General features: G+C 34.7%; 1 protein-coding gene across 4 annotated transcripts in view; it reads right to left on the bottom strand.

Moving 5' to 3' along the window:
• CD36 (CD36 molecule (CD36 blood group)) overlaps nucleotides 1–21,801 on the bottom strand; it is a 137,873-nt gene extending 116,072 nt beyond the window's left edge. For all 4 annotated transcript variants that reach the window (XM_020984480.2, XM_020984478.2, XM_020984479.2 and 1 more), the window contains exon 1: nucleotides 21,614–21,801. The gene's annotated coding sequence lies outside the window, so the exon portion shown is untranslated. The remainder of the gene's footprint in view (nucleotides 1–21,613) is intronic.
• Nucleotides 21,802–24,107: the final 2,306 nt, after the last annotated feature.

Here is a 24,107-nt window from a genome sequence, read left to right as displayed (position 1 = left end):
AATTTTCCAAATTGATTGCAAAGGAAAGACTTGAACCCAGTTCTTCCTTGCTCCAATACTGAGTCTCTATTCACTATCCTATGGTAGGTGCTTAATAATGTTTGCTGATGCCAGGATGGTGGAGTAGAGAAAGCACTCAGCTGAGCTCTCCTAACATTCCCCTCTGAATAAATTTAAAATTATGCCTTAAATTAAATTCTGGAGTAGAAAAGCCAACAAAAGATCAGGTTGATACATTCTTCCAGTCCAAAACAATGTAGGAAATTGCAAAGAGAGATTTGTAATTCAGGAGTGGAGGCTAACTCAAAGCTGACTTAGTACCAGTGGAGGTACCAGGTGGTGGCAACAGAAGCAGCAGCAGACCTCCTCCTTTTGGAGGTCTCAAGCCAAAGATGGTAAGGGGACCTGACAACTGGTTAGAAAGAGATAACTGGGGACCCTTGGGCTAGTACTGAATGCAGGACCAGTTTGGCAACTACATTGCCTATACCCACTTTGGGTCCATAGTTCAAGGACAGAAAGGAAGCATTACCTCAGTCAAAGTGAGAATTTAGCTTAAAAGACTTTAACTTAGAAAAGTCAAGGTCTCCCACTGCATTGCTGGCCACCTGCAGTTGTCCTGACCCATATCTGGCTACTGGACCAGATGGCTCTGGAGAAGAAAGTAAGGCTGGTGATTTTGCACAGCTCTCTCTCATTTAAATCCAATTCATTTGCAAGTCATGGAATCATTGTCCTAATGTCATGGTCATCTTCAAGAATGAAGGACAAGAGAATCCTAGAGAATCAAGCAAAAATTACTTGAAATAATAAACAAATTTAGCAAAGTTTTAGGATATAAAATAAACCCACATAAATCATAGGCCTTTCTATATATTACTAACAAAGCCCAGTAGCAAGAGAAATTCCACTTAAAATTACTGTAAGAAATTATAAAATATTTGGGAATCTACCTGCCAAAACAAATCCAGGAACTATATGAACATAATTGCAAAATACTTTTTCACACATATAAAGTCAGGTCTTAATTGGAAAAACATCAGTTGCTCATGGGTAGGATGAGCTAATATAATAAAAATGACAATTCTACCTAAATTAATTTACTTGTTCAGTGTTATACCAATCAAACTACCAAAAAGTATTTTATAGAGCTAGAAAAAACAATAACAAAATTCATCTGGAAGAATGAAAAGTTCAGAATATCAAGGAAACTAATGAAAAGAAATGCAGGGTAAGGTGGCTTAGCTGTATCAGATCTTAAATTGTATTATAAAGCAGCAATCATCAAACCTACTTGCTACTGGCTAAGAAGTAGAGCGGCAGATCAGTGGAATAGATTAGGTATGTAAGACACAACAGTCAATGACTATAATAATTTGCTGTTTGATAAATCCAAAGACCCCAGTTTCTAGAATAAGAAATCATTATTTAACAAAAACTGCTGGGAAAACAGGAAAAAAAAACTATATGGCAGAAACTGAGCTAAGACTAACATCTTACATCCAATACCAAGATAAATTCAAAATAGGTACAGGATTTAGATACAATGGCTAATACTATAAGCAAACTAGAAGAGCAAGGAATAGTTTACCTTTCATATCTATGGAGAATAGAAGAATTTATGACCAAACAAGAGATAGAGAACATTATGAAATGCAAAATGGATAATTTTGATTACAGTAATTTGAAAAGTTTTTACACAAACAAAGCCAATGGACCCAAGACTAGAATGGAAGCAGAAAACTGGGAAAGAATTTTTACAACTAGTGTCTCTGATAAAGGCCTCATTTCTAAAATATACAGAGAACTGAGTCAAATTTATAAGAATACAATTCATCCCCCAATTGATAAATGGTCAAATGATATGAACAGGCAGTTTTCAGTGGAAGAAACTGAAGCTATCTATAGTCATATGAAAAAAAAAAGTTCTAATTCACTATTGATTAGACAAATACAAATCAAAATTACTCTGAGGTACCACATCACACCTATCAAATTAGCTTACATGACAAAACCAGACAATGATAAATATTGGAGAAAGTGTGGGAAAATTGGAACCCCAATGCATTGTTGATGAAGCTGTGAAATGATCTAACCATTCTGAAGATCATTTTGGAACTATTCTCAAAGGGTTATAAAAATGTGCATAACCTTCTGGGTCAGCAATACCCCTTCTAGGTCTGTATCCCAAAGAGATCATAAAAATGGGGAAAGGAGCCATGTGTACAAAAATATTTATAGCAACTTTTTTTGTGTTGGCAAAGAATTGGAAATGAGGGGATGTCCATCAATTGGGAAATGACTGAGCAAGGTGTGGTATATGAATGTAACAGAATACTCTTGTACTATAAGAAATGATTAGCAGGCAGACTTCAAAAAGCCCTGGACAGGCCTACAGGAACTGATTCAGAGTGAAATGAGCAGAATCAGGAGAACATTGTAGACAGTTACAGCCACACTGTGTGATGACTGACTTCAATAGACTTGGCTCTTCTCAGCAATGCAAGAATCTAAGACAACTCCAAAAGACTCAAAAAGAAAATTGCTATCCACATCCTGAGAAAGAACTATGGAGTCTGAATGCGGATGGAAGCATACTATTTGCTCTCCTTTTCCTTTGTGGTTTTGTTTTATTGATTCCTTCTCGAGGTTCCTCCCATTAGTTCTAATTGTTCTTTACATCATGACTAATGGGAAAATATGCTTAATATGAATGTATAATTAGAGCTTATATCAGATTGCATGCCACCATCTTGAGGTGGAGAAGAATTGGAGGGGGAGAAAATTTAAAACTAAAAATCTTAATATTAAAACTAAAAATAAATAAACTAGTTATCAAAAAAAAAATAATGAATGGCAAACCACAACCTGTGAACAGCCTGAACTAGCCACTGGGGACCCAACTGGCCGTATCAGTTGGGCAACTTAACTCCTCTCCTCTCTTCTGCTCTCCTCTCTCTATATGAGGTATCATGTCCTTACTTGAGGGTGATCTGCCCAAAGGAAAGTAATTTTGGAAGCCTAAAACATCCCTAGATATATTGGGGTTTACTGGCTAGATTTCTTTCTTAAAGAACATAACTTACACCCAATTCACTCTGGTTCTCATGGATTGGCCAACAATAGGTCCCTACCCAAGCACCACTTAATGGTTATTATTTGGGCCCCAATGGCTCAGAGTGAAAGTAAATAGTAATTAGTTTTCTTTTGGCCAGAAACCATGAGAGTCTTCCCCATCCATCCTGACTTTTCTTATTAAGGGGGCCATCCCTTCAGTCACTTTTTAAACAGCCCTAATCACTGAATGGGCATTGCCTCAGTCAAAGTGAGTACTTAGCTTAAAAGACCTTAACTGAAACAGACCAAGGTCTCCCACTGCATTGTGGGCCATCTCCAGTTCTTCTGACCTATATCTGGCCACTAGAACCAGATGGCTCTGGAAGAGAAAGTGAGATGGGTGCCTTTGCATGGCCCTCCCTCACTTAAATCCAATTCACTTCCAAGTTATGGCCTCTACAAGAATGAAGGATAAATCACAACCCCAACTTTCAGTCAAGAAGGAATGGAAGTCATGAAGGATAGTATCACTTTTGGTCTCAAGGGATCAGGGTTCCTGAGGAACAGGATCAGGAGTCCTGAGAAGCAGTATCAATTGCAATCCTAAGGGATTGGGGCTTTTCCTGGGGATGGAGTCCAGAGTGCAGATCAGGAGAACAATAATCATACTTCTTCCCAGATCACACCTCTTTGGAAGCACCAAAATTTAAAACTATCAGAACTAACTCTGAAAATGGCAGTGTGAGCCTGAAGCTCAAGAAAGTGTCCCTCCCCTTGCCAGGAATAGAGCCAATCTTTAACATAAAGTTCAAAATGAAGAAATAGGGTGTAAAAATGAAGAAACAATAAAAAATGTACATGACCACAAAAAGCTACTATGATGACAGGGAAGATCGAGACACAAATTCGGGAGAAGACAATGAAGACAAAATACCTAGAAGCAAATAAATCTTCACATTAAAAAATATGACTTGGACACAAGTCAAACAAGAATTCCTGGAAACAATAAAACTTATTTTTAAAATAAAATAAGGATGGTACAGGGAAAATTAGGTAAACAAATGAAAGCAAAAAAAGCAAATTATGAAAAGATAATTAACGGTTTGCTAAAAGAGACCAAAAAATACTGAAGAAAATAATACCTTAAAAACCAGGACTGGTAAAATGGAAAAAGAGCTACAAAAACTCACTGGAGAAAATAATTCCTTAAAAAGCTAATGATGCCATGCAATATCAAGAAACAATAAAACAGAACTATAAGAATCTATACATAAAACACTTTGTATACAAATAAAGTCAGATTTAAATAACTGGAATAATATTTGTTGTTAATGGGTAGGTAAAGTCGATATGCTAGGAAAGCAACAGTAATTTTGCCTAACTAATCCATTTATTCAATGACATCCCAATTAAATTAATAAAATCTTATATTACTGGGCTAGAAAATGTAATAACAAAGTTCATTTGGAAGAATAAAAGGTCAAGAATATCAAAGAAACTAGGGGAAAAGACATAAAAGGAAGGCTATTCAGCAGCATCAGACATTAAAATCTATTATGAAAATGGATAATTTTGATTTAAGTTAAAAATTTCTTGTATAAAAACCAATGTAGCCAAGAATAGAAGAAATATTAAAAATTGGGGGGAAATGCTCATAGACAATTTTTCAGATTATTTTGGAATAGGAAATGATGCTATAGGAAATGATGAACTGGTTGATTTAGAAAAGCAAGAAAAATACTTGGACCTATGAAAGAAGATGGTACCAATCTACAGAGAATGAGAAGACAAGTAGAAATATGTACACATATGTGTATGAGTGTGTATATGTATACCTACATATGTATATGTGTATCTGTATGTATCCATGTTTAATTGTAGCCTTTTCTTTGGCAGGTGAGTGGAAGCAGAAAAAAAGTAAGTAAAAGTACACAGCAGAGAACAGAAGGAAGGAAATAGAAGGAAGGAAAGAAGAGCTAAGTAGCTTTGGAAACAATGTGAAGTATTTATTATATAGATTTTCCTCTTTTTTTGGGGGGGGAAGGTTAGGCAATGGGGTTAAGTGACTTGCCCAGGGTCATACAGCTAGTAAGTGTTATGTGTCTGAGGCTGCATTTGAACTCAGGTCCTTCTGAATCCAGGACCAGTGTTCTATCTACTGCACCACCTAGCTGCCCCCTATACAGATTTTCTTGAAATGGAAATTTATTGTTTTATATTGAATCCTCTTTTATGTTCTGCTGTATACATAGAAATGTTCTTTTTTCATTGTTTTGTATTTAAATTTAAAATGAATAAAAATTTACCAAAGAAAAGGGGGAAAATAAAATGGAAAAATAGAAATAGAAAATTGAAAACATATGAAATATCATACAAAAAAACCAACTGACTAGAAAATAGATTAAGGAGAGATCATTTAAGAATTATTGGGCTACCTAAAAGCCATGATCAAAGAAAAAGCGTACATATCACATTTAAAGAAATTATCAAGGAAAATTGCCCTAATTTCCTAAAACCAGATGGCAAAATAGAAATTTAAAGCATCCACCAATCAACAAAATGAAGATTACCAGGAATAGTATAGGCAACAGTATAGTCAAATCCTGGCTCAAGGAGAAAATACTTTAAGTAATCAGAAAACAACCATTCAAATATTGTGGCACCAGAGTCAGAATCAAGGGAGCTTGATGGTGCAGTAGACAGAGTGCTGGTCCTGGAGTCAGGAAGAGCTCAGCTCAAATCTGGCCTCAGACACTAACTAGATGTGTGACCCAGGGCAAGTCATTTAACCTTGTTTGCCTCAATTTCCTTATTTGTAAAATAAGGTAGGGAAGGAAATGGCAAACCAATCTAGTATCTTTGACAAGAAAATCCCAAATGGGGTCATAAAAAGTCAGAAAAACTGAAACAACTGAACAATAACACTCAGGATCACACAAGATTTAACACAATAGTAAAGGACTGGAAGGTTTGGAATATAATTCTGTAATGTAAAAAAGCTTGTATGGCACAGCAAAACTCTGTATAATCTTTGAAGAGGAAAAAATTTATTTGATGAAATAGAGGACTTTCAAGCACTACTGATGAAAAGACCAGAAATGAATAGAAAGTTTGACTTTCCAATACAAATCGAAAGAGAATCATTAAAAGATAAACATGAAAGAAAAATCATAAAGGACTGAGTTAGCTTAAAATGTTTATCTTTCTGTACGGAAAGATGATACATGTAACTTCTAAGAACCTTATCATTATTAGCTCAGAAGGATTCTACATAGAAAGAGGGCACAGGAATAAGTTGATTATGTTGGAATGAAGTGTACAAAAAAATGGATAGATGAAAAAGAGGTATGCACTGAGAGAAGGGGGAAAGGAGAAGAAGAATGGGAGAAAACTGTCTCACACAAAAGAAGTGTGCAAGAAAGTGCTTTTACAATGGAGGGTAAAGTAGTTGGGGGACAGGAAAATTTTTTTAGGCAATTGGGGTTAAGTGACTTGCTCAGGATCACACAGCTAGTAAGTATGTATCAAGTGTTTGGTCTGAGACCAGATTTGAACCCAGGTCCTCGTGACTCCAGGGCCAGTGCTCTATCTACTGCATCACCTAGCTGCCCTGTGGGACACGAAATTCTTAAATCCCACTCATATTTATGTTGGTTCAAATAAGGAATACACCCCCCCCAAAAAAAAAAACTCAGTTGGCAATACAAATCTATTTTACCCACCTGAGAAGTAGAGAGAGAAGTGAAAAAGAGACCAAGGCAGGAGGTGACAGGGTAAAAGGGAGGGCAGATAAAATAATGAAGTGGTCATAAGCAACCCAGATGTTTATAAGAAGGACAGGATAAAAAGAAATAAGGTTAGACATAAGAAAATAGGATGGAAGGAAATGCAGGTAGTAATCATAACTGTGAATAGGATGAATTAACTCATAAAATGGAAGCAAATAGCAAAATGGATTAGAAACCAGAACCCTGCAATATGCTGTTTATAAGAAACACACTTCAAATAGAAAGGCATATACAGAGTTAAAATAAAAGGCTGGAGCAGAATCTATTATGCTTCAGCTGAAGAAAAAATGGGAGGGTTAGCAATTATGATCTCAGACAAAGCAAAAGCAAAAATAGATCTAATTAAAAAAGTGTAAGAAGGGAAAATACATATTGTTAAAAGGAATCAGAGACAAGGAGGCAATAACACTAAACATATATCCATCAAATGTCATAGCCTTCACATTCTTAAAGGGAAAGTTAATTGAAGTACAAGAGAAAATAGATAGTAAAACTACAATACAGGGAGAACTCAACTTTTTTTTTCCCCATTCAGAGCCAGATAATATATATAAGGAAAAAGTTAAAGAGATGAATCAAATGTTAGAAAAGTGAGATGTGATAGACATCTGGAGAAAACTGAATGGGAATGCAAAAGATATTACCTTTTTCTCAGCTGTGAATGGCACTTTGACAAAAAAAACCCCCCAGACATTACAGTATAAAAACTGCACAACCACATGCAGAAAAGAAAAAAAATTTAAATGCACCTTTTTCATACTATAATACAATAAGTCACATTTAATAAAGTGCCAAGGAAGAATAGAAAAAAATGGAAATTAAATAATCTAATCCCAAAGAATGAGTGGGTCAAAGAACCAATGATAGAAATAATCAATAATTTCATTAAAGAGAATCGTAACAATGAAATAACATTCCAAAATTTGTGGGATGCAGCTAAAGCAGCAGTTAGGTGAAAATTTATATCTCTTCATGCATAAATCAGTAAAAGAGGGAAAAGCACATCAATTATTTGGTCACTCAATAAAAAAACACTAGAAAAAGAATATTTAAAATCCCCAATTAAACACTAAAATGGAAATAGTGAAAATCAAAAGAGATATGAATAAAATTAAACACACTACTGAACTAATAAAGAAAACTATGAGTAGGTTTTATGACAAAAAACAACAAAATAAATAAAACATTAATTTGATTAAAAAAGAAACAAGGAAACCAAAATACTAGTATAATAAATGAGAAGGAAAAATAGGCCACCAGTGAAAATCAAATTAAAGCAATTAGTAGGAGTCATTTTGTTCAATTATATGCCAGTAAAACTGACAATCTAAGTGAAATGGATGAATATTTAGAAATATAAAACACCTAGATTAACATAATAGGAAATACTTACATAATCCTCTCTTACAAAAAGAAATTGTACATGCCATCAATTGGCTCCTTAAGAAAAAATCTCAGGTACCTGATGAATTGACAAATGAGGCACATTTAAGGGGAAAATAAATGATCACAATACCAAATAAAATATATTTTAAAAAATAAGTAGTCTTATCAAATTATTTTTATGACACAAATATTGTTTTTATACTGAAACCAGGGAGACCAAAAACAGAGAAAGAAAACTATAGTCCAATTTCCTTAATGAATATTGATGAAAAAATTAATAAGATACTAGCAAGAAGATTACAACTCTGTGTGTGTGTGTGTGTGTGTGTGTGTGTGTGAGAGAGAGAGAGAGAGAGAGAGAGAGAGAGAGAGAGAGAGAGACACATGAGATTTATACCAGGAATGCAGGGCTGGAATTGACCATATCGATAACACAAACAACAAAAACCATATGTCAAGAGATGCAGAAAAAAGCCTTTGACAAAATACAAAATCCATTTTTATTAAAAAAAGACTAGAAAGCATAGTAATCAATGGAACCATTCCAAAAATTATAACTAAAACCTTTCTAGAATCAAGAGCAAACAATACTTGTAATGGGGATAAACTTGAAGATTTTCTGATAAGATTTGGGTGAAGTAATGATTTCCATTATCACTAATATTTATTCAATATTGTACTAAAAATGCTAGCTAGAGTAATAAGAAAAGAAAAAGGAAATGGAAGGAATAAAATAGGAAATGAAGGGGAAAAAACTATCCCTCTTTGTAGATGATACAATGATATAAATAGAGAACCTATAGAATCAACTAAAAAACTAATTGAAACAATGAACTTAAGCAAAGTTGCAGGATATACTAAAATGTGCGCACGTGCGCGCGCACACACACACACAAACAAATCACCAGAATTTCCTCATATTAACAACAAAACCCAGTAGGAAGAGGTAGAAAGAGAAATTCCATTTAAAATAACTACAAATAATACAAAATACTTGGGAGTCTACTTGTCAAGACAAAGTCAGGGACTATATGAGCACAATTACAAAACACTTGCTTCATGAGAAATAGATGTAAACTGAGGCACCAAGTTTCAAGCATGATGAACTTATTAGCAAAGCTAGCATTTGTCAGTACATTGGATCCAAGACTTCCCCATAGCCAAGGATCTCTGTGACAGAATACAGAACATTCTTATAGAATAAAAAGCGGAACTAATCAACACACTCACACACACATTCATGAATTTAATACAAAATCATGAAATAATGCATATTCATAGAATTTATAGGAAGAAGGAAGAATGACAGGAGTACAGAAATAAGTTGATTTGTAAAATCTGCTTTGGGGGTGACCTGACCTCATGTGATACAGATAACCAAAGACTAATGGATCATTATTTAAAAAAAAAATACAAGTGAATAAATCTTTGCTTCAAGGATATAGGATCTTGGTCTTGAAAAATATTTGGACCCTTCTGTGGGCACTTTTTAAATACCATTTCTCAGACTTGTTTATCACTTAGACAATGGGGAATTTAGTAATTAGAGAACACTCTACTAGCCAACACAGGGTCACATAAACAGTTTACTTTTATTTTCCTACAATTGAAGCAATTTAATTAACTTGTCCTCATATCATTTAAGAGAAAAATTACAAAGTTAACTGAGGTTTGATTAGTAGAATCGGATTTAGAATTCTCATACTTTTTATGCAAATAAAGAAAGACACATAATTGGAGAAATATTAGTTGTTCATGGGTAGGCTGAGGAAATATAATAAAATGACAATTATACTAATTTAATTTACTTATTTGGTACTATATCAAGAAAAATATCAAACAATTTTAATAGGTATAGAAAAAATAATAATTAAATTCATTTGAAGGAACAAAAGGTAAAGAATATCAAGGGAATCAATGAAAAAATTGCGAATGAAAATGGCCTAACAATTCCACATTTCAAATTATATTACAAAGTTTTAATCATTAAAACAACCTGGTACTGGCTAAGAAATAGATGATAAATCAATGGAATTGATTAGCTACACAATACACAACAGTTAATGTCCCTACTTATCTAGTGTTTGATAAACCCAAAGATTTAACCTTTTCAGGCAAGAACTGACCATTCAATAGAAATTATAGGGAAAATTAGAAATCAGTTTGGCAGAAAGTAGGTATAGACCAAGATCTCACTCTGTATACCAAGATAAGGTCAAAATGGAGAAGTAATTTCACAATAAAGGGTGATGTCATAAATAAATTACAGAGCATGGACTATGTTATTTGTCTGATCTATAGATAACTGGAGAGTTTGTGACCAAACAAAAGAGAAAAAAATCACAGAATAAAATGGATAATTTTGATTCCATGAAATTAAAAACTTTTGCACAAACAAAACTAATACTAAAATACTAATACTAAAATTAATAGCTAAAATTAGAAGGGAAACAAGAAACTAGGGGAAAAAATTTGATAGCAAGTGTTTCTGAAAAAAGGCCCCATCTCTGAAATATAAAATTTATACAAATAAAATTCATTCTCCAGTTCATAAATAGTCAAGGGATTTTAACAGGCAGCTTTCAGAAGAAGAAATAAGAGCTATTAATAATCACATGGGAAAAATGCTCTAGGTAAAAGATGCTCTCTGCCAAGATAACAGAATAAAAAGTAAGTCATTCTCACCATCCCTTATTAACCCCTGAAAGCCCAGAAAATATCACTCTAGGAAAAACCCTGGAGCACCTGAACCAGCAGAAAGATGGAGTGCAACAGTCCTGTATCCCAGGAGGCTTGAGGGATTAATAGGAAAGGCCCCTCTTGCCCTGGGAGAGGGGGAACAGTATAGATCGGGAGATGTCCCAGCAAGCTAGCAGAAAGCCACACCTCAGCATACCAGGAGGAGATCCTGAAACCTAGGTAATGGAGCAGACAAGCACCAACACCAGGACCCCCAAAGTGCCTCAGTACAGGCAGGGGAACCAGTGGAAACAGGCTTGGAAAACCATCACATGACATGGCATTCTCCAGGAGCCAAGTCTCCCATTGCCTCAGCAAAACCCTGGGAAGACAGCTTTAAGAGGGAAAGCCCTAGGCAGAGAGACATCCTGCAGTAGCAAAACATCAATCTGCAAGGAGCCCAAGAAAGCAAAGGGAAAGGCCCCACTGAGCAGGCAACCTCCAGAGGCCAGACCACCCACCCTTACCCCTAGAACTCTAGTGTTGCCGATTCCAGCCCAACAAAATGTAAGCTGCCAGAACCCTACAGCCTCCAACTGCCAACATCAGAGGCCCCAGCACTCAAAGCCAGTGACCAGGATCCAGGCTTCCAGTACAAGAAGCTTGGTTCAGTGCTCCCTGCTCCCCAGCAGGAGAGCTCAATTTTTTTTAAAGGCCAAGAAATAAGCAAAAACCATGAGCAAAAAGAAATGTATCATAGATTCTTATTATGGGGACAGTGAAGATCAAGGCACATCTGAAACCTTAAAAGGGAAAAACTGGTCTGAATCCCAAAAGCCTTCTTGGAAGAGCTCAAGAAGGATTTTAAAAGTCACATTAGAGAGGTAGAAGAAAAATTGGGAAAAGAAATGAGAGGTATGCAAGAGAGAGTCAATAGCCTGGAAAAGGAAGAACACATATTAACCGTAGGGGCACTAGGTGGCACAGTGGATAGAGCACTGGCCCTGGATTCAAGAGGACCTGAGTTCAAATCCAGCCTCAGACACATAACACTTACTAGCTATGTGACCCTTAACCCCATTGCCCAGCTTAAGTAAGTAAATAAATAAAATAAAATATTTTTTAAAAAATTAACTGAAAAAAACAAGTCCTTAAAAATATAATTGGCCAACTGGGGGGAAAAAGTACATTGAAGAAAACAACTCCTTAAAAAGTGGGATTGGCCAAATGGAAAAGGAGGCACAAAACACACCGAGGAGAAGAACTCCTTAAAAAGTAAAATAGGCCAAATGGAGAAGGAGGTACAACATCTAATAGAAGAAAAGAATTTAGTGACAATTAAGTGGTGCAGTGGATAGAGCACCAGCCCTGGAGTCAGGAATACCCGAGTTCAAATATGGCCTCAGACATATAACACTAACTGTGTGACTCTGGGCAAGTCACTTAACCCCAAATTGCCTCACAAAAAAAAAAAAAGAAGAGGAAGAAAAAATTTGTTAAAAATTAGAATTGGGCAAGTGGAAGCTAATGACTCTGTGACAGAGTGAGAATCAATCTATCAGAAACAAACAAATAAAAAAAATAGATGAAAATGTAAAATGCCTCATTGGTAAAACAACTGACCTGGAAAATAGATCCAAGAGAGACAATTTAAAAATTATTGGTCTACCTGAAAACCACTAGGGAAAAAAGAGCCTGGACAGCATCTTTCAGGAAATCATCATGAAAAACTGCTCTGAAGTCCTAGAACTAGAGAGTAAAATAGCCATAGAAAGAATTCAACTATCTCCTCCTGAAAGAGATCCCAAATTGAAAATGCCAAGGAATATAGTAGCCAAGTTCCAAACTTACCAGGTCAATGAGAAAATGCTACAGGCAGCCAGAAAGAAACAACTTAAATATCATGGAACCACAGGCAAGATTACACAAGACCTTGCAGCTTCTACGTTAAAAGATCATAGGATGTGGAATACAATATTTCGTAAGGCAAAGAAGCCTGGATTACAACCAAGGATCAACTACCCTGTGAAAATGAGCATAATCTTTCAGGGGAGGAAATGGGTGAATATTTACAAAAATATAAATTACCCAGATTAACAGAAGAGGAAGTAAAATACTTAAATAACCCATCTCAGTAAAAGAAATTGAACAAGACATTGATGAACTCCTTATGAAAAAATCTCCAGAGCCAGATGGATTTACAAGCAAATTCTATTAAACATTTAAAGAACAATTAATTCCAATACTATGTAGACTATTTGGGAAAATAGGTGAAGGAGTCTTACCAAATTCTTTTTGTGATACAAATATGGTGCTGATACCCAAACTGAGAAGAATCAAAACAGAGAAAGAAAATTATAGATCAACTTCTCTAATGGATACAGATGCAAGAAAAATTAAAATAAAATATTAGCAAATATATTACAGCAACTTTTCACAAGAATAATACACTAGGACCAGGTAGGATTTGTACCAGGAATGCAGGGTTGGTTCAATATTAGGAAAACTATCAGCATAATTGATCATATCAACACCAAAACTAACAGAAACCACATTATCATCTCAATAGACACAGAAAAACTTTTGACAAAATACAACACAAATTCCTATTAAAAACACTAGAGAGCATAGGAATACAGTCTTTCTTAAAATAACGAGTAACATCTACCTAAACTTTTCAGCAAGCATTATATGTAATGGGGATAAACTAGAAGCATTTCCAATAAGATCTGGTATGAAACAAGGATGACTATTATCACCACTGCTGTTCAATATAGTACTAAAAACTTTAGCTTTAGCAATAAGAGAAGAAAAATAAATTGAAGGTATTATAATTGGCAAAGAAGAAACAAAGCTATTACTCTTGCAAATGATATAATGATATACTTAGAGAATCCTAGAGAATCAAGTAAAAAATTACTTGAAATAAAAACAACTTTAGCTAAGTTCCAGGCTATAAAATAAACCCACATAAATCATTGACATTTCTATATATTACTAACAAAACCCAACAGCAAGAGATTCCATTTAAAGTTAGACATTGTAAATATTGTCGACATTGTAGAATAGACATTGTAAAATACTTAGTCTATCTACCAAAACAAGCCCAGGAACTACATGAACACAATCACAAAACACTTTTCACACAAATAAAGTCGGATCTAAATAACAGGAAAAACATCAGTTACTCATGAGTAGGCCAAGCTAATATAATAAAAATGACAATTCCACCTAAGCTAATTCACTTATTCAGTGCCATACCAATCACAGAACCAAAAAATTATTTTTATAGAACTAGAAAAATAATAACAAGATTCATTTGGAATAACAAATGGTGTAGAATATCCAGGGAAGTAATGAAAAGAAATGCAGGGGAAGGTGGCCTAGCTGTTCCAGATCTTAAATTGTATTATAAAGGAGCAATTGGCAAAATTAAGTGGTGCTGGCTAAGAAATAGAGTGGTGAATCAGTGGAATATGTTAGGTATGCAAGACACAGTAGTCAATGACTATAAGCTACTCTTTGATGAACACAAAGACCCCAGCTTCTGGGATAAGAAAGAACTCATTATTTGACAAAAGCTGCTGGGAAAACTGGAAAAGAGTATGACAGAAGCTAGGCATAGACCAGAATCTCACACCATATGCCAAAATAAAGTCAATGGGTTCATGATTTAAATACAAAGGCTGATAATATAAGTAAACTGGGAGAGCAAGGAATAGTTTACCTCTCAGATTTATGGAGAAAAGAAGAATTTATGACCAAACAGGAGATAGAGAACATTAGGAAATGTAAAATGGATCATTTTAATTACATTAAATTGAAAAGTTTTTGCACAAACAAAGCCAATGCAACCAAAATTAGGAGGGAAGCAGAAAACTGGGAAAAAATTTTTTACAACTAGTGTCTTTGACAAGGGCCTCATTTCTAAACTATATAAAGACCTTAGTCAAATTTATAAGAATACAAGTTATTCCTCAATTGATAAATGGTCAAAGGATATGAACAGGCAGTTTTCAGATGAAGAAATTAAAGCTGTCTATAGTCATATGAAAAAATGCTCCAAATCACTATTGATTAGAGAAAGGCAAATCAAAACAACTCTGAGGTGCCACATCACACCTATCAGATTGGCTAACATGATAAAACAGGAAAATGATAAATGTTGAAAGAGATGTGGGAAAATTGGAACACTAATGCATTGTTACCCTTTGACCCAGCAATACCATTTCTAGGGTTGTATCCTAAAGAGATCATACAAATGGGAAAAGGACCCACATGCACAAAAATATTTATAGCAGCACTTTTTGTGGTGGCCAAGAATTGGAAACTGAGAGAATGCCCATCAATTGGGGAATGTCTGAATAAGTTGTGGTGTATGAATGTAATGGAATACTACTATGCTATAAGAAATGAAGAGCAGGCAGACTTCAAAAAACCCTCAAAAGACTTACATGACCAGATGCAGAGTGAAGTGAGCAGAACCAGGCGAACATCATATACAGTAACAGCCACATTGTGTGATGACTAATGTTGATAGACTTAACCCTTTTCAGTAATCCAAGGATCTAAGACATCTCCAAAAGTCTTATGATGGAAAATACTAACCACATCCTAAGAAAGAACTATGGAGTTTGAATGCAGATTGAAGCATACTACTTGCCATTTTTTTCTTCCATTTTTCGTTTGTTTATTTCTTCTTTCTTGTGGTTCCTCCTATTGGTTCTAATTCTTCCTCACAACATGACTAATGTCAAAATATGTTTAATAGGAATGTATATGTAAAGCCTGTATCAGATGGCATGCCATCTTGAAGAGTGGGGGAGGGACGGGGACAAAAATTTTAAACTCAAAAGTTTATGGAAATGATTACTGATTAATCAAAATAATTTAATATTTTTAAATGTTCTAAATCACTACTAATTAGAGAAATGCAAAATTAGACTCCATCTCATACCTATCATATTGACCAACATGATAGAAAAGGAAGCTGATAAATGGTGGCGGGGATGTGAAAAAATTGGGGTGCTAAAGAACTGCTAGTAGAGTTGTGAATTACTCCAACCGTTTTGAAGAACAATGTGAAACTATGCCCAAAGAGGTATAAAACTTTGCCCCAGCAATACCACTACTATTTCTGTATCCCAAAGAGATCAAAGAAAAGGGACAATTTTGATTACATCAAACTCAGAAGTTTTTGCCCAGATAAAACAGATGCAACTAAAATTAGAAGGAAAACAAATACCCAGTGTGGGAGTAGAGGATATTTACAACAAGTATCTCCGATAAGGGTTTCATTTTTAATATATACAGGATATTGCTAAAGTCTTAGGCAGTTTAAAGCTTGACTCCTTCTCAAGTAGCAATCTTGAGTGAGAATTGATGGGGCAGGTAGATGTGGCAGTGGATAGAGCATAGGACCTGGTGTCTCAAAGAATCAAATTCAAATTTGGCTTCAGACATGTACTAGTGTGACCCTGAACAAGTCAGTTAAATCTTGTTTGAGAAAGTTTGCTCATCTGTAAAATGGAGATAATAATACCTACTATCCCAGGGTTGTTGTGAGGATTGATTGAGATGATAATTATAAAGTGCTTAGCATGGTGCCTGGCACACAGTAAGAGTTGTGTTTTAGTTATTTATTATTATTATAATTAAAATAACAAGTCATTTATCAATTGATAAATGGTCAAAGGCAGTTTGAACAGGCAGTTTTCCAAGAAAAAAATGAGATCAATAGCCATAAGAAAATATGGTCTAAATCACTAATAATCAGATTAATGTGAATTAACACTACTCTGAGTTTCTGTATCACACCTACCAGATTAACAAAACTGATGAAAAAGGAAAATGATAAATGATGAAAAGGCTGTGAGAAGACATGTACATTAAAGCATAGTTAACAGACATTTAAATTGGTGCAATCATTGAGGAAAGTAATTTGAACCTAAGCCCCTAAAGTCACTAAAATGTATATTTGTTTCAATAATAATACAATTAGGTCAATTCCAGAAAGCAATCAAAGCCAGAGGAAAAGGACCTATATGCACAAAAATATTTATAGCAGCATTTTTTATGGGTCCAAAGAAATGGAAACAAAGATCACGCCTACCAATTGGAGAATGGCTGAACAAATGTGGCAAATAATGTAACTGAATAACATTTTTTCATAAGAAATGATGAGAGGGACAATTTTAGGAGAAAAAAAGTAGGAAGACTTGAATAAACTTTTCCAGAGTGAAGTGAGATGAACCAAACAATTTATTCAAAAACAACATTAAATCAAACATCTTTTGAAACACAAATTCTGATGAATACAATGACCAACCATAATTGCAGAGGAGCCATGATGAAGTATGTTCCCTATCTATTAAAAGAGAGGCAATTAACTCAACAGAGTTTGAAACATAAATATTTTTGAACATGACTAATGAGGGAATTAATTTTGCTTGACTATGCATATTTAATATAAGGGTTTTCTTTTTCTTTTTCCCCTTCAAGGGGAGGGGAGGTATGAAGGAGAGAAAATAGATATTTGTTTATTGAAAAAAATGGAATAGTTTTTAAAAAAATATGCAAGAATAAAACACCCTACTCACAAGGAGCTTATATTCTACTGCAAAAGAAGAAAATTAAGCAGCATAAGCACAAAGTGAATAAATGCAAATATGTACAAAATAAAAAGGTAGCTCCTCAGAGACAGCACTAACAATTAAGGGGATCAGAAGAGTCTTTATGTTTTCCACTAGAATAAACCAAACTTTTCACTTCTTATTTCAACATTGTTTGCTACCACATAGATACCACCTAATATATAGACTTGACACATGGCTTTTGGACAAAGATGGGTGCTGTTTTGTTTTTGTTTTTTAAAAGACCAAGATGCTGTTAAAAGAATCTACCACACAATGAAATATATGGCATTCTAATGATGGAAATTAATTGGCAGAGTTTCAAGATCATAGTAGGAATCTCACTGGGTTTTAGTCATATCAGCATTAGTCCATTTATGATATAATATTTGACTAGGCTAAGTTTTGGATTCTTCAGATGTCAGGGTAAAAGTTGGAGTTAAAGTGAGGTTACTTGGTGGGGAAAACAATTCTTCAAGATCTTGACAATGTCTTTTAAAGGATGTCTTTAAAAGAGAATTTTTAGAATTTGTCTCAGGAATTAAAAGACTCATAATTCTTTCCATCTCAGGAGAAATATGTCTCTGTGTCCTTGATGGGAAATCTCATCATCCTGTCTATAAATTAGCTCTAACTTTCCCTCATAGTCAACTGTATACATCTCTATATATTTCAAAATATCCTAAAGCAGTTGAAGGAATATCTCCAAACATATATTCAAAACTAACATTCTCATTCACCTTGCAGTTTTCTTTATGCAAAAACCCAGAGAACTGTTTACAGAACCTTTTTGTACATTTCCTGGGTAGAGATTTTTACATATACTTGTAAGCATAATGTTGTTTCCTCCTATATATAGAATAAAAGGTTCTCAAAGGCAGGTATTTTTTCATGCTTTTCTTTTAATTTCCTGAAATGTCTGGCATAGTATAGGTCAGTCAGTCAACAACCATTTATTAAGCACTTGCTATGTTTGAGGGACGATACCTAGTAAATTCTTGTGGACTGATTATAAGAAAATGACCAAAATCTTATTAAAACTATATCATTTAAAAACCTGTGTCAAACTCATTTACCATGAGATAATTTTTACTGTTATTATGCTTAATTAACATGTGATTTTTTTTTTTATAAATACAGACACTATTGGGATTTTGAAGTACAAAGTACCTGGGAAAAGAAGGGGTAGTGGAAGAAAAAGGAATAAGCTCCTACTATGTGGCAGGCTCTATGCTAGTCTGTTGTATCTTTAAAATGCCTAAAGCCTTTTGCCAGGTATAGAGAATATTTTCTCTGCTTGTATGAGACATTTCCATAATCTGTAATATAAGACTGAAAATATAGCCTTCATTTTCTTCTAAAACAGATCCCATCTTTCATCACTTCCTGTCTTCTGTCATACCCTGCTTTTATTTTCCAGATTTATGTGTTCAACAACCTGTAACATGTCTTTGTGATTCCTTTTCATCAGGTAACATGTTCTCTCCATGAAGAACATGTAATATAAAAATGACTAATGGAAGCAAAAATCAGTTCACTCCTTTCCCATTCATTTCTAAATAGTTTTGTCAAAATCCTACATACCAAAAAACCCCAAACAAACCTATCTCATGAATTAACAGTCTAAAGCAGTGATGTCAAACTCAGATAGAAGCAAACTCCTGTCCTGGGCAGCATATTGACTTCAAAAACAGAAATTAGCATTTTCCACATTTTATTATATTTTCATTTAGTTTGTTAAACATTTCTTATTTCCCCAATGTTAAACATTCTCTGACATTTCCCAGTTTTCCCCATCCAAGTTTGATACCTCTGGTCTAAATCATTAGCATCTAGTACAGTATCTGGCACATGATATATATGGCACAATAAATACTTTTTGAATGAATTAAGTGTAGCATTTACTTTAAAATATCATCAATCATAATCATAACTGCCATTGTTTTTTTTTTACCAGCAATAACATTTGTTTGTCTCTACTCTATGAGGCCAATAATATATCTTTAGATTATTAAGTATAAACTATAACCACAGTGTTTGCTTTTTGTTTATCAACATACAAAGCATGTGTCTTTCATTGGTTGGAATTGCTGCCTCTGAGGTTGATAGCTTATCTTTCTTTTCAGTTAAATTATTCGGAACTACTCAGGAGTTCCCTTTCTTACTGAAATCCTCAAACCAGTTAATTATTAAGTAATCACTGTCCCTAACAGGAGGCTCCAATTGCAACTAATTGGTGCTCATGTTTTCTATCACTTGGATATATTTCCCTGGCTTTTCAAGTCTGTTAGCATCTCACATATTTTCCCACAAGGACTATGTTTATTATTCACCCAAATCTGTCTGGGATAATGGTTCAGAATGTAATAGCAAGCAGTTTAAGTCAGCTATATTCAAATTTGGAAACTGTAACCCAACCATTCTAAATTTGTTGTAAAATCTCATTCCTGTAAAATAGACAGAAAGATCAGAATCCTGATTTGGAAGATAGCATGGTACAGTGGAAATGCACTGGTTCTGGAGACAGAGGACCTGGATTCAAATCCTTCCCCTGTTACCTATTAACTGTGGGACCTTGATTAAATCCCTTAACTTTCCTGGGTCTCAGTTTCTTTAAAGTATAAAACTAGATGGCCTTTAAGGTTGCCTTCATCTCTAGATCTGTGGTCTCATGCTTGAACAGAAGTGTTTGTCCTCACAATAGAAGGCTGGAAAAATACAACTTTTTAAAAGAATTTCATGCCAGAACATCTTTCCCAAAATTCAGATGTCCATTTCTCTGTGTGAAATTCAAGACTGCTTAGATCCAATCATTGAAGAAGAAGTGAGTTAAAGGGGGTGCATGTGTATGTGTGTGTGTGTGTGTGTGTGTGTGTGTATATGTGTGAAGAAAATCAGAGAGACGGATACACAGAAACACAGAGAAAAACTTTCACGTACAAGTTTGCCAATTCATTTCAAGGTTTTGTATGGGTGTGCTGACAAAAGAGAAAGGATTGATTTCTTACAACAGGGTTTTTTCTTACTTCACATAAGTATGCACACAAAACCATTTTCTGGATCATTTAATTTGTATATCACTTTTTGGACTGCCCTTATAGTTTTACGTAACTATTGTGGGTAATCAGCTATATTGCTGTTTACATTTTAAATAAAACAATTTAAATAAGAAGCTAATGTAACACTTGTAGTATATTGTGAGTACTAGTAATCTATAGTTTCCATGACTGCCAAAGATGAAGTTTGGAGAAAATCCTTCTTATGTGGGATTACTTAGTTTTCTTCCAAATGGTGGAGAAGTTAATAGAATAAAACAATTCAAGCATAGTTAGGTTATTTCTTAAACATATTTCAGCTGAACTTGACATGAAACCAAGAAGGCCGTACTCAAATCTGTAAAATCAAGGTCAATTGTCTCTTCTTTTAAATATGCCAAACTGCCAAAAATGAACATTAATTGGCCTAATTCATGGAGAATCCTTTTCAAAAATAGAATTATACACACACACATTTGTATATATATGTATATATATATAAATTTCTATATTTGTGTACATATATGTATTTGTGTGTATATATACATATATGTATGTATATATATATGTACGAAAGAAACATATACTTTAAATTTTAAAAAAGCAGTTCCATTTGGACACAGGCATTCCAGTTCAGCCTCAAAAATGCACAAGAGTTAAGTTAAATTTATGTATAGAAAAGCAAAAAAGCATGAAAATTCACATCCAAAGAAAGCAAGTAAAAAGACAAATTTCACAGCACAAAGGTAGAAACAAAGGCAAAAATTTTTAAAAAATTGGTGGAAACCTAGGAATTTGAAGAATGTTATTTAGATGTCAAATAAGGCATCAGTGACTATATATTATGACAAAGTGCTTAATACTTAAGAATTTTAGAGAGTTTTTCTTGTGGTTTGAAGTTTTACAGGTTTCAAAATGCTCATTTTCATAATCACTATCAGATTCAGTTTTTAACCTTATAAAAATTTCCAAATCAAAGACAATATATAGTTCTAACCCCCCCCAGCATTGTCCCCCAAGAAGAAAATCTGCTCACCGACTCTTACAGAACCCTGTTTCCCCAGATGTAGACATTCAGTCCCGAGTTTTGAAAGACTGGCTCACAAGCAGACTTATTATGCAAGCATCTGATTTCCAAAGTACAACAGCTGAGTGCTGAGAAAGTAGGTAGAGGGTCCTGGATGTCCATCTAGTTTCAAGGGTACCCTGCCATGTGAAAGCCATTGACATCCTGGGACGTCTAACACTTGTGACTCGTGCCTAAAGCAAGCTAAATATAGACTCCAGACACCTGACACCTGAACTGGACTAAATGAAATTTAGCTTGATAATCTTTCTTATTTTGTGCCTCAGATGAGAGGAATAAAAAAGACTTAATCCTTTTACTAAGGAAAAAAAATCATAATAATTCTTTTGAAACTTGATGCCAAGTGGGTATTTACAGACAATGCCTGAAGCTGTGAAACCTAGGAAGTTGAAACGATCAATTATTGAGATAGGTATTATATTTTAATATGCATATCTAAATCATAGGTCTCCATCAGCAGAAGAGTGAATAGGAGTGCTCTCTCCAGGTGTGTGGTAGACCTAGCCTATACTTTTCTATGTTCTCTTTATTTGTTCCTTTCCTGTCATATGTGAACACCAGTACCAAAAAGCTTACTTTTCTGTGTAGGAAATGAGGTAATGTGTGCTTGTGGAAGGCATTGGGAGTGTAATTTCCATTTACCTTGAGTTTGTATTTCTCTATCAGAAAATTTGCCCTCATTTGAATACATAGAATAAATAAAGCATAATAAATAAAATAAAATACAATCCTTATAGTATAACTGGCTGTTTGAAATTTTTTTATTAGATTTTCTCCATTAACATTCATTAGGTGGCATTTCTGTCTCTACCTTTGGAGTGGAGCAGCGAGGCAGGGGAGAGCTGCTTCCTAGTGTTGGGAAGTGGAGCAGCATCTGAGGTAGTGTGCACATGCTGGAAAGCTTGGGTTCTTGTCATGCTCTGGCAGAAGGCTTGTGTGCCACCTTTCTTGCAAAGCTTTCCACTAATAAACAATCCTTCCCTATGTCCACCTGCTGAGGCGAACATTGAAAAGGCGGTGACTAGGACAGTCTCCTCTACATTCTTCCAGGAGTAGATATTTCTCTCTTTTTATTATTTGCTTGCCCAAATCTGTGATTTGGTAAAAACTTCCTCTATTATGTAGGTCAGCAATAGTTGATATATACACATATTCATATAGTCATTTTGTATAAATATATATGTATATTCTAAAAATATGTGTGTTATAGTATTTATATACTATAAATACATGTATGTGCATACATGTATTCATATACAGACATATAAAGACAGAGAGAGAGAGAGAGAGAGAGAGAGAGAGAGAGAGAGAGAGTGAGAGAGGTCCTAGAGAGTTACCTTTGGCACTGAGAAATCATGCCCTTAGTCCTGAAGCTAGTGTGTGTCAGAAATAGGACTTGAATGGATGCCTTTCTGATTCTGTGCCATGGTGTCTCTCCTGTCTTGTTTCAAATAGAAAAAAAAAGAACCACAGGCAAAGGATAATTAAATTTGAAAGACTCTGAAGGTCTTCTTAAAGACTATATTTAGTCAGTCACCAAATATTTATTGTGTTTATTTGTGCCATGTTCTATGCTAATCACCAGGGAAAATAAATTCAAATGCAAAGAAAAATCCTGCTCTCAAAGAACTTATGTTCTAATAATGGAAGATAGAACATAAAAAAAAGTGGGAAGGAGGGACACAAAATGGTAGAAGTCTGTTGTGCATCTTGAAAACCAATGAGTCATTTCTTTTGTATTCTGTTAGAATTAACTTCTGCTTTCTACCTACATATTTGTTTTGCAAGTAATTTCACCTCTCTAGCTCTATTTCCTCATCTTCAAAATGAGACGTTGGGCTAACATCCCTTCTGGCTCCCAGCCTATATTCCTCTCATGATCAGCCTCAGCTTTAAAGCAGGTATACCATATTTGCCACCACCACCATATTTTTTAATCTAAATTGCACCTTCCTGTCTCTGTGCCCCCCCAACAGCAACAGAAACTGTCTTTATCTGTTCCAAATCATCTTCACTTGAACTGTATGTCCTTTTTTAAAAACTTTGCTTCATTTCCTTCCTCAAGCATCTTCTCTACTAATTACTTTTTATGATCTTTTTTTTTTTGTAATAGAACCCAGATTTCAAACCTGGGACACTTGGCAAGCAGCTGCTTAAGCATGACTCCTAATTGGTGGAGCAATGACTCTAAAGTGTGTGACTACATAAGAGGGAGAGTTGGTAGCTTTGGAAAGGAGAAAAGTACTTCACTGTTGCATCAAAGAGAAAGACAGATTTTGGAAGGCAGACAGACGAATAGCGAACAGCTGGCTCCTCAACATGTCTCTGATTTTTAACTAGTCTCCCTAGAGAATTTAGGGAATTTTACCTGATGTAGGATTGATACCTCTCTTAGTTGAATTGAAGTAGCTCAGGCTTCTCTAAAAAAAGATTATTCACTCTT

Source organism: Phascolarctos cinereus, unplaced genomic scaffold, assembly GCF_003287225.1.
Source record: "Phascolarctos cinereus isolate Bilbo 61053 unplaced genomic scaffold, phaCin_HiC Scaffold_1;HRSCAF=81, whole genome shotgun sequence".
NCBI lineage: Eukaryota > Metazoa > Chordata > Mammalia > Diprotodontia > Phascolarctidae > Phascolarctos > Phascolarctos cinereus.
Note: the sequence above shows the minus strand (reverse complement) of the source record. Positions and strands in the feature narration are given on the sequence as shown.